Source organism: Pan troglodytes, chromosome 11 (assembly GCF_028858775.2).
Source record: "Pan troglodytes isolate AG18354 chromosome 11, NHGRI_mPanTro3-v2.0_pri, whole genome shotgun sequence".
In the NCBI taxonomy this organism is placed as follows: domain Eukaryota; kingdom Metazoa; phylum Chordata; class Mammalia; order Primates; family Hominidae; genus Pan; species Pan troglodytes.
This window is the reverse complement of record NC_072409.2, coordinates 25,934,848-25,947,219: the sequence shown is the minus strand read 5'-3', so window position 1 is coordinate 25,947,219 and position 12,372 is coordinate 25,934,848. Positions and strand designations below refer to the sequence as shown.

Here is a 12,372-nt window from a genome sequence, read left to right as displayed (position 1 = left end):
TGACATACTGATTTCATTTCCTTTGGATATATGCCCAGAAGTAGAATTGCTGGATCATATGGGAGTTCTATTTTTAATATTTTTTCATACTCTTTTCCATAATGGCTATACCAATTTACATTTTCACTAACAGTGTACAAGGGTTCTCTTTTTTTTTTCCCCACAACCTAAACAACACTTGCTGTCTTTCATCCTTTTTGATGTAGCTTTTTTTTAACAGGCATGAGATATTATCTCCTAGTGGTTTTAATTTGCACTTTCCTGATGATTAGTGATGTTGAACACTTTTTTTCATCTCCCTGTTGGCCATTTGTGACTTGGTTGTGATTTTTACTGTTGAGGAATTGTCAACATTGTTTTAGTCAGTTCTGACTTTTTCTTCATGGCTCTGGTGGATTGTGTCATATTGTCATACATAAGGAGAAAAGAATTTATGAACGTGATGAACATAATGGAATGTGGCTCCCTTCCTTCCATTCTCATCTCCGCTCTGTTAATTGACCTCTGGGTTCAATGAGTGGCTAATGTAACTGAAGTCCCTGGCTCTCTACTGGAAGTGAATGTAAAAGAAACTGGCACTGGACTTTCTTTCCCATGAACATTTTAGAGACCAAGCCACAGAGTGAAGACCAGGAAATTGTGGATCTTTGGATAAGCTTAGTCTCAATATTTTTTTATTTTTAGAAACAGTACAAGACCCTTTCTCAAATAAATAAATAAAACTTATATGGGTAAACAAAAGGCCAAGAACAGTGAAGGCAATCTTGAAGAACAAAGTTAGAGGAGTTAGGATTTAGCCTATAGAATACTCAGCAGACTTTTTCAATAAAAGACAAGATATCAAATATTTTAGACTTCGCAGGCTACGTGGCTTGCAGGCTATAATTTGCTGAACCCTGCTCTATAGGGTGTCCAAATTTCTTGTTAAGTTGTATAATTAAAAAGGGGTGTGCAAGGATGGGTAAATAGACCAATAGTACAGAAAGTCCAGAAACAGACCCACACATCTATGTCTTACCAATAAATGGTGCAAGTCAATTAGATATTCATATGGGAAAAAAATAAATGGATATTACTTCGGCGTGGTGGTGCATGTCTGTAGTCCCAGCTACTTGGGAGGCTGAGGTGAAGATTGCTTGAGCCCAAGAGTTTGAGGCTATAGTGAGCTATGATTGAGCCACTGCGCTCCAGCCTGGGCAACAGAGCAAGACCCTGTCTCCTGAAACAAAACAGAACAAAAAACCCAATCTTGTATCATACACTAAAATAAATTCCAAGTAGAATTTTAGATCCAAATGTTGAAGATAAAAAATAATAATAAAGATTTAAGAAGCTAACATGCCTACCTTGGGAGTAGGAACAAATATCTCAAATAGGAACAAGAAATGGTCATCATCAAGGAAAAGTTTATAAATTGGACTACTTGAATATTAGAGACTCTATTAAAAGTTATCAGTAAGAAGAGTGAAAAGCAAGAAGACACAAAGTGGGACAAGGTATTTCGTCCCCTCCCCTCCCCTCCCCTCCCCTCCCCTCCCCTCTTCTCCTCTCTTCTCTTTTCTTTTCTTTCTTTTTTTTTTTGACAGAGTCTCCCTTTGTCGCCCAGACTGGAGTGCAGTGGTGCAATCTTGGCTCCCTGGAACCTCTGCCTTCCAGGTTCAAGTGATTCTCCTGCCTCAGCCTCCCGAGTAACTGGAACTACAGGCACAAGCCACCACACCCGATTAATTTTTTATATGTTTAGTAGAGGCGGAGTTTCACCATGTTGACTGAGCTGGTTTTGAACTCCTGAGCTCAAATGATCCGCCTGCCTCCCAAAGTGCTGGGATTACAGGCGTGAGCCACTGCGCTGGGCCAGGACAAGATATTTCACAAATATAACTAATAAAGCGTTCATATCTAGAATCTTTAAGGAGCTTCTATAAATCAGTAAGGCTAAGATAGACAACCAAATAGAAAATATGCTCTCAAAAGATATCTAATTGACCAGTAAGATGCTTAACATCATTAGTCATCAGGAAAATGAAAATTAAAACCTCAGTAGGATACTATTACTGTACACCTGCCAGCATGGCTAAAATTCAAAATCTGATGTTATGCAAGGTTGACAAAGATATGGAGCAACAGGAGTGCTCTTACATGCTGGTGGAAATAGGAATTAGTGTGATAACCACTTAGGAAAATTCTTTAGCAGTTATTTCAGTTATCTATCGCTGTATCCAGGCCACTCTCAAAGTTGGGGAAATAATTGGCATCCTGTTTTCAGGTAATATTTAGAGCAGGGAAAATGAAACTATTATTTGAATGGAGAAATTTAGGAAAATTTTCACATTAACAAAAGAAAAAAGTTGGAAAGAATGGCAGTTTGACTAGCCCAACACAAATAGAGGGAAGAAGAGGAAACATTATACAATAATAAAAGTAAGGGGAAGGAATAAGATCATTGTATCAATTATTAGGCTAAATGTGAGCAGACTGAATTTTGCCATTAAAAAGGGCATGTCAGGTTGCACGGGTGGCTCACACCCGTAATCCCAGCTCTATGGGAGGCCAAGGCAGGAGGGTATCTTGAGCCCAGGAGTTCGAGACTAGCCTGGGCAACATGGGGAAACCCCATCTCTACAAAAAATAAAAAATAAAAATAAATAAAAATAGCCAGGAGTGGTAGCATGCATCTGTAGTCCCAGCTGCTCTGGAGGCTGAGGTAGATTGCTTGAGGATTGCTTGAGTCCAGGAGGTCGAGGCTGCAGTGAGCCTTGGTTGTGCCGCTGTACTCCAGCTTGGGTGACAAAGCAAGACCCTGTCTCAAAAAAAAGAAAGAAAGAAAAAAAAGATGTGTCAGACTGAACTAAATAAACCTCTGGAGAATAATGTTTATAAGCACTTCTCAAAGCAAAATGAGTAGGTGAAAATAAAGCAGAAATGAAAGAGCAGGAAAATAGTGAAAAACAAAAACAAATTTCCTCAAAGCAGAACAGCATTAGACAAAGTGGATTTCAGGTTAGAGGCACTAAATGAGGTAAAGACAGACATTATATACAGATAAGGGGCACAATTTATGATCATGTATGAACCAAATAGCATCAAGTATCATATCAGGCAAAAACATAAAACAAAAACTATTAGTAATATAAGGTAAACTTGGTAAAAGTTCAGCTATTGTGAGGCATTTCAGTATATCCTTAAGAGTATTGAATCTAGAGGAACTGAATAATCAGTAATGATAACAGTACTATATTAATATATTATCTGATATTTATTGGGTGCTTACTGTGTGCCAGGCACTCTTCTAAGTGTTTTACAGTATTAAATCATTGATCCTCACAAAAAACTTATGATACTCAACAAAAAGGCATTTTTCCAGTGAAGATATGCAAATGGTCAATAAGCACCTAAAAAGATGTTCAGCAGCATCAGTCATAAGGAAATGCAAATCAAAACCACAATGAAGTACCACTTCACACCCACCGGGGTGGCTGTAATAAAAAAATGGACAATAACAAGTGTTGACAAGGATGTAGAGAAATTGAAACTCTCATACATCACTAGTAGAAGTTTAAAATTATGCAACTGCTTTGGAAAACAGTCTAGCATTTCCTGAAATGGCTAAACATAGAGTTACCATATGACACAGCAGTTCAGCTCCTAGGTTTATACCTGAGACTATTGGAAACATTTGTCCACATAAAAACTTGTGTGTGAATTCTCATAGTAGCATTATTGATAACAGAAGGTAGAAACAACCCAGATGTCTATCAGCTGATGAAGGGATTAATGAAATGTGGTTTCTCCACACAATGGAATATTATTTGGACATAAAAAGGATACATGCTACCATATGGGTTAACCTTGAAAACATTATGCTAAGTGAAAGAATCAAGTTATAAAAGACTACATATTTCATTTTCATGAAATGGGTAGCATAGACCAGTCTGTAGAGACTCAGTGTAGATGAGTGGTTGTTATGATTTAGAGTGGGGTTGGGAGGGGGTAATTAGGTATAAATGCTAATGGGCAGGAGGTTTCTTTTTAGGGTCACGAAGATGCTCTAAAATTGATTGTGATTCTAAAGTCAGATTTGCACAGCCTATGAATTTATAAAAAACCATTGAATTGTACTTAAAAGTATATATTTTGCGGGGGAGAGGGGGTTGGGTGCATGGAGTCTCCCTCTGTCACCCAGGCTGGAGTGCAGTGGCACGATCTTGGCTCACTGTAACCTCTGCGTCCAGGGTTCAAGTGATTCTCCTGCCTCAACCTCCTGAGTAGCTGGGATTACAAGCATGCCCCACCATGCCTGGCTAATTTTTGTATTTTTTGAGTGACGGGGTTTCCCCATGTTGGCCAGGTTGGTCTTGAACTCCTGACCTCAAATGATTCACCTGCCTCAGCTTCCCAAAGTACTAGGATTACAGGCCTGAGTCACTGTGCTGGACTGTAAATACATATATTTATGATATGTGAAATATGTTTTAATGAAGTTGTTATTGAAAACAAATTACAATTATGTTAATTGACTTTAAAGGAGTTCTCCAAGGCACATTTCAATAAGGAAAGCAATATGCATTATTTTGTAAAATAGTGACATATGAGCATGGAATAAATATGGAAGGATATATAATAGGTTGCCAGTTTGGGTTATCAAGATAGGAGGGTGCTGATATGGGGAAAGAGGGATTCGAGGGGAAGGAGGTAGCAATGAAATTTAGGAAAAGAAAACAACCTGTATTTAAATAGAAAGCCATGATGTGTCGTATCTCTAATTTACTTTCAAATGATTCAGCAAGACAGCATGTATGCATACATAATTACATATATACACATATGTATGCACACATATAGATGGATAGATAAAGCAAAGATGGCCAAATGTAACAATTGTTGACTCTATGTGGGGGTTATATGGATAGTTATTTTACTAGTCTGTCAAATTTTATCTGTGTTTGATAGTAATAAAAAATCGGGGGTAAAAACCCCACCAGAATGTTTTCTGTGATCACATTATTGTAATATTTAAAATATTTACACATTAAAAAATTTTAGTAACACTTAATAAGCAGAAAAATGCCTTAAACATTTCAAAATCATGAAATTATTTTTCTAGTCCTTTTGCTTTTGTTTAAGTTAAATTTCTAGGCTGTTTGGAATTTCTTTTTCTTTCCTTTTTTTTTTTTTTTTTTGAGACGGGGTGTCATTCTGTCACCCAGGCTGGAAGTGCAGTGGCACAATTATGGCTCACTGTAGCCTCGACTTCCCGGGATTAGGTGATTCTCCCATCTCAGCCTCCTGAGTAGCTAGGGCTACAGGTTGCCACCACACCTGGATAATTTTTTTTTATTTTTTATTTTTTATTTTTTATTTTTTGTAGAGACAGAGTTAATTGCGTTGCCTGGGCTGGTCTTGAACTCCTGGGCTCAAGCGGTTGGCCCACCCCCACCTCCTAACATACTGGGATTACAGGGGTGAGCCACCGAGCCTGGCCTGGAGTTTCATAATCTATGTTTATTAATTTTGATGTGGTTTCTTTTTGATCCATTACTTTTTTTCTAGGTAAACAGTGGTATCATCTGGAGATAATGCTGGTTTTATGATTCCTTTCCAATATTTTTGGCTTATTGCATAGGTTAGAATATCTGGAACAATTTTGAATGATGATGGGAGTAAGCGTCCTTATTTTAAATTTTTAATGGCAGTCTTGTTTCAGTTTCAAAGTTTTATGTTTTTTGATAAATATTATTGATTGGGTTAAGGACATTTTCATCTAACATTAAAATAGTTGAGTGAAACAGAGTATCCAAATCAGAAAATTAAATGAAAAAAAAAGTGATGAAAAGCAATCCTAAAATGTAGAGCAAAAATAATACCCAAAGGTAGAGGGTGATAATCAGCCCACAGGACTGATAGCAGTTCTTACATTCAGGCAAAAACCCTGTTAGTCCTAGATGTATACCAAATCAGTATGTTAGAATAAAACAACAAAGACTGGGTATGGCAGCTCACGCCTGTAATCCCAGCACTTTGGGAGGCTGAGGTGGGCAGATCACCAGAGGTCAGGAGTTCGAGACCAGCCCGTCCAACATGGTGAAACCCTGTCTCTACTGAAAATACAAGAAAAAATAGTTGGGCATGGTGGTGGGTGCCTGTAATTCCAGCTACTGGGGAGGCTGAGGATTCAATTGCTTGAACCCGGGAGGCAGAGGTTGCAGTCAACCGAAATTGCACCAATGCATTCCATCCTTGGTAACAGAGTGAGCCTCCGTCTCAAAAAAAAAAGAATAAAACAACAAAAACAGATGTTACAGAGCCTGTGAGATCTGAGAAATACTGGGACATCACTGGCATGTGCCCAAAAGAGTTTCACTGAATAAATCTTGGGGCCGATGTGTGTTGGAGATAAGAGCTCTTCTACAAGGAAGTATGCCTATTTGCCAAAAATAAGCAAATATATTTTTCTTAGCACTGCTTTAAGGAACGTTCGTTTTGTTAAAGGTTAAAATTACTAGATGGGTTAGTTGCCTTGCAAGTATACTTTTGTGGAATGAATATGAGTGTACTCTTAATAAATCTATTGATATTTGTCATATTTTAAACTGAGTTCATATTTCCCAATATGGTCAAGAGTACAGACCATGAATATGAAAATATGCTGATGAAAATACGAATATGTTTTTAATGAATATATTGATCTTTATTAAATTTTAAACCAGGTTTAAAATGTCCCAATATGGTCAAGAACATAGCTCATGAATATGAATATAAACTTATGAAAATGTTCATGAATATATTCATGTTCATTAATTTTAAACTGTATTAAAAAGTTTTCCCAATAGGGTAAAGAAGAATATATTCATGAATATATTCATAAAGAGGATATATTCATGAATATAATCATTATAAAGAATATATTCACATTTATTGAATATTTTCACAAAGAATATATTCATATGAAGACTAAACTACTCTACAACTCTTTGCATTTTACAAATTAGTTTTTAAAATCCTGCTATGAAGCAGAGTGTAAATCATTCTACTAAAATTTCACTGAAATCTTCGAAAAGTGAAAAAGTATAAATTTGGTATCTTCAGTGAATTGATCTATTTATGAATTGGCTCCTAGTGAATAGTTCTTGGCAAATTAATTTAGAGCCCTCTCTCTCTGCATGAGATGAACCATTATTTATTACAGCATCTGCCCTGGGAAAACCAAGACAAAAAGAGGGGGATATTGAAAACAGCTGGGCTGAGTGTTCAGAACAGGCTGATTAATAACACTAAAGAAATAAAGGTTCTTGTTAGAAGGAAGGCCTGCAAGCCACTGCATGAGATTTAAGGACCACAGGTGCTCAGGCTGGTGAGACTGGTATGGCAGGCAGTATTTTGGGGCTGAAGAGTTTAGTGTAGTTACCATGTGCAAAATGATACAAGTTTAAGTTTACTCATAATAGAAACTGGAAAATTACATGGCTTGCTTCGGGAGTTCCTCACTTCATTTTGTTTTGGTATTTCAGAAAAGAAATTCTGAGGCTTTAGACAGTTTGCTACTCACAGATCTCATAAATCAAGCATTCTTCATGACCTGGATCTATCTTGAGCAGATCAAAGCTCTGAGCAGCTTGAATAGTGCTCACCCAGAGGCTTACTGCCAGTAACAACCCAAATTTCTTAGCCTGTTTGTTTTTGTTGTTGTTGTTTGTTTGTTTTAAAGCAGCAGTAAAACACATTGTGGGTGCACATTTTTTGGAAAAACCAGAAGTTCAAATATTAGTAAAATATTTGGACTTAACATTTTATGGGCACTCAGAAGTAACCATCAACTTCACATGTATCTCTGAGCAAAATATTAACCACTAATAACCATTAGTAAATGGATGCTGAGTGGGCCAGATCTTGCTGACACCTTGGTTATATGGTGTTTTGTGTGGGATATTAGTTTTCTGAGGTTTGTACAAAGGAATTTGTAAAATTCTTAATTTTATCATTAACTTTACCACTTTACCATTGAGCTTCTGAGCTTCTTTTTTTTTTTTTTTTTTGAGACCCAGTTTTGCTCTTGTTGCCCAGGCTAGAGTGCAGTGGCATGATCTCGGCTCACCTCAACCTCCACCTCCCAGGTTCAAGTGATTCTCCTGCCTCAGCCTTCCTGAGTAGCTGGGATTACAGGCATGCGCCACCATGCCTGTCTAATTTTGTATTTTTAGTAGAGATAGGGTTTCTCCGTGTTGGTCAGGCTGGTCTCGAACTTCCGACCTCAGATGATCCACCCGCCTCGGCCTCCCAGAGTTCTGAGCTTCTTAAAGTCAATACCCATGTCCAATTTATATTTGCTGTGCTATTGCATCTAGCACAATTTATTGTGTGTAGAAGATGCCTAAAGTTTGTTTTTAATGAATACATATATGAAATGTCTGTCATGGAACTATCTATTTTCCTTTTATTTGTATTGCTATTTTGCCCATTAACTAAAGGATATGGATGGTAAGCCTTGTCTAGGTCTCTACTGTCTTAGTAAAGATGCCCTTTTTTCTTGTATATCCAACCTTTGTGCACTAAAATCCTCTTTCCCCACAGCTTCACAGAATACTAGATTCATTGTTTAGCCCTTTTCTTATCTGTAGCCTTCTTTACTGTAAAGTGGAGGGAAAATGTTTAGTGATTTGAAAAGTTTCAAAATTTTTCTGTACTATTAGACTTGAATGAATGTCAGATCTGAGAGGGCCCTGCGAGACCACTATTCAATCCTTTTGTTTTACTCATGAAAAACTCAGAGTTCTAATTGCTTTCGCACTATAACTCATGCCATGCTATTTTGTAATTGCTTAGTTGTTGGCATTTCTAGCTAGACTTTAAATTCAGTGGGAATAGGGACCACATCTATCTTATTTAATGCTGTATTTCTGACACAGCACAGTGCTTAGAAGAGAATAGGTGTTCAGTTAATGGTTCAATTATGAATAAGTAAATAAATAAATAAGTCAAGATTGGTGAAGGGACTTGCTCAAAGTCATGTGACTATTTAGGGGGCAGCCCCCAGTTGCTGAATCTGTTAAGCACATTAAAAGTCAGTGCTCTGTAATCTACTCTGCCATCCTGGAGAGAGTCAAGGTCAGTGGAAATGACTAATTTTTCTTAAGTGTGTTTGTTAAGCTCTGCAACTTATACATTTCCACATGTTGGCTTTCAGTATACCGGAGACTGCTATATAGGAAAGCAGCTGACCAAGGAAATGTAGAGGATGTGCTGCCATTATTTTTGCCTTGGAGGCTTTTTCAAGAGACACTTCTACTTTTCAAAGCAGTGAAACTTCATCTTAGGAAAAGAAATTTTCCCCAGCTACAATCTAATTTTTAATCTTTTTTTTTAATTTTAACTTTCCACACTATACCATCATATTAATCTTATTTTTAAATGTATTGTTTCTGAAATCCTGAGTGCCCCAGCGATCAAAAACTCTGCTTAGGATTCAGTTCATTAATGTGGGGGCTCAGACTCTTAAGGTACTTATAAAACCTCAAGGACTATTGATACTGGTCATTTGTGAATTCAAACAGAAACTTCCAGAATCATCATGACCTTTTAAAGTTTCATCCTTAGTTTTTCTGGTCTACCGTTGACCTCCATTAATGATCCCAAATCTGCTTGTTTTGCAGAAAATAAAATGTGTACGTGGTCACAGAAACAGTTGTTACCTGATGATCTTTAAGATCTTGGAGTATAATACTGTGGGTCATTGATGTCTTTTACTGTTAAGTTCCCCATCAGTACCTATATTCACCTTTTGACTGCATGGTAAATTGCTTTGCTTATGTGTGAACTTAGGTATTTTTAATGAAGTCAGAATTTAAACCATATTGAGGGAGAATGGGAAAAAGAATAAGACTGGAAAGGAAGAAACTGTCAAGTCAGGGTTTGGCTTTTCTTGTTATATTCCATTCTATTAAAATATGTATATTTTTGTACTTTTTTTGAACATATGAAATGATCATATTTTACTTGACATTTATCACTTATTTAGCAGCAGAAAAATACATGTAAATGGAAATGCTATCATCCCTTTGAAACATGTCTTTTTAACACTTAGGATTCGTGCTATTTGCCAGGAGGGAGTTTTTCTACTTACAGAGCATCCGGGAGATGAATTGGAAAGGCAGACTTCTGGTCTGGTTAGCACTTTTGTTGTTTTTTATTTTCTTTTTGGGTCCCATATTCATGAAAGATTTGTCTTAGCATTTTTAGATAAATATTTCTTTAGTGATACACAGGTTTCTTTGTTGTTGTTGTTTTTTAGTGAATTTCAAAGAATAATGGCTGCCATTCTTGGATCTTGGCCTTTATTGATTTGGATATTATTGATGTATGAAATACATAAACTTGTCAGATGCTTTGTGAGTCTCTCCTGATCTTAAGGCATTTTAGAGCATCTAGTAGTAGAGTGTCCTTGAGTTAGCTAAATTTATACTTATTTTGAGGCTGGCAAATTTGTGTAATATTGATGACCTAGAAATGAGATAGGAGTTCTGCAGGACTGGTTTCACATGATACAGGTCATAAAGACCCCACTGAGAAAACAGGATGAGGTAAAGAATCTGGCCAAAACCCGCCAAAACCAAGATGCCAATGAAAGTGACCTCTGGTTGTCCTCACTGCTCATTATATGCTAATTATAATACATTAGCATACTAGAGGAAACCCCCACTAGCACTCTGACAGTTTACAGTCATCATGGCAATGTGGGGAAGCTACCATATATGGTCTGATGGGGGAGGAACCCTCAGTTCCAAGAATTCCCTGCCCCTTTCCTAGAAAACTTATGAATAATTCACCCCTTGTTTAGCATATGATTAAGAAAAACCATAAAAATAGCCAACTAGCAGCCATCACGGCTGCTCTTCCTATGCAGCTGCCACTCTTTTATTCCTTTGCCTTTGTTTTTTTGAGACAGAGTCTCTGTTGCCCAGGCTGGAGTGCAGTGCTTTCTTAATAAACTTGCTTTCACTTTACTCTGTCTGCTGGCTCTTGAATTCCTTCCTGTGTGAAGCCATGAACCCATATGGCCTCCCAAACTGAACTCCAATTTTGAGGTTTGCCCTGTAGAAAGGAATATAGTTTGAAATGAACAAATATTATGATTGTTGTATATTATATGCTTCTGCTGTACTGAATTTTATGTTTCTCAGAGTTCTATGTCCTCTCTTACCTGGAATACTCTCACTCTCTCTGCCCTGTGTAATTTAATCATGGTTATCCTTCAAGTATGAACTCGTCTTTTCTCTAGGAAGCACTCCTTGACTCGTTGGGAACTAGGTTAGCTACTGCCTCTCTGTGCTCCTTGACACCCTGAGCTTTCCTACCAGAGTTGTAAACCAGAAATAAAAAATATGTGTATATATATATTTTTTGAGACCGTCCCGTCTGTTGCCCAAGCTGGGGTGTGGTGGTGTGATCTGCAACCTACGCCTCGTGGGTTCAAGCGATTCTCCTGCCTCAGCCTCCCAAGTAGCTGGGACCACAGGCGCATGCCACCACTCCCTGGCTTGGCACGGTAGCTCACTCCTGTAATCCCATCATTTTGGGAGGCCGAGGCGGGTAGATCACCTGCGACCAGGAGTTTGTGACCAGCCTGGCCAACATGGCGAAACCCCATCTCTACTAAAAATACCAAAAAATTATCTGGGAGTGGGGTGCGCGCCTGTGGTCCCAGCTACTCAGGAGGCTGAGGCCTGAGAATCACTTGAATCCAAGAGACGGAGGTTGCAGTGAGCCACAGTTGTGCCACTGCACCACAGCCTGGGTGACAGAGCAAGACTCTGTCTCAAAAAAAAAAAAAAATTCTAAGTCTCCCCAACTAACTGAACGGACCCCTTTTCTGGGACAAGGGCATTCCAAAGTTAACCTGAAAAACTAGTTCGGGCCATGATGCGGGGTTGGGGAGTCAGACATGCTTCATTATACCCTCCTTCCTTTGGAGTTCAGACACAATTGGCCAGCATTAACATTAAAATAGAGACCTTAAGACTGACAAAACAGACTCTTTGTAGCAGTAAGATACCAACACGACAGAAGGCGCTGAAAGAAATTGAAGTATTTTACCCCAAAATATATTTCTTTGACATATTTTGAAATGACCCTGCGAAGCTGTCTCTTGTGGGGAAAATCTACATTCTGTAGAAAATTCCTTCCCTTTCCAGATCTTTCCCTGGTCCAGGAGAGAATTAACTTAAGAGTCTCTGGCACCTTTTTAAGTCTGATTAAGAAACATTTACAATCTATTCTCTCTGAAGCCTGCTGCCTGGAGGATTTATCTGCATTATAAAAACCTTGGGCTTCAGGACCTCTTATCTTAACCCAGATACTTTTTTCTTTCTGTTGATTCCA

At 38.0% G+C, this 12,372-nt stretch overlaps 1 protein-coding gene across 4 annotated transcripts in view; it reads left to right on the top strand.

Moving 5' to 3' along the window:
- The window catches only part of KIAA1958, a 174,988-nt gene that overhangs the window by 45,197 nt on the left and 117,419 nt on the right, over positions 1 to 12,372 (top strand). The gene's annotated exons all lie outside the window — the stretch shown is intronic.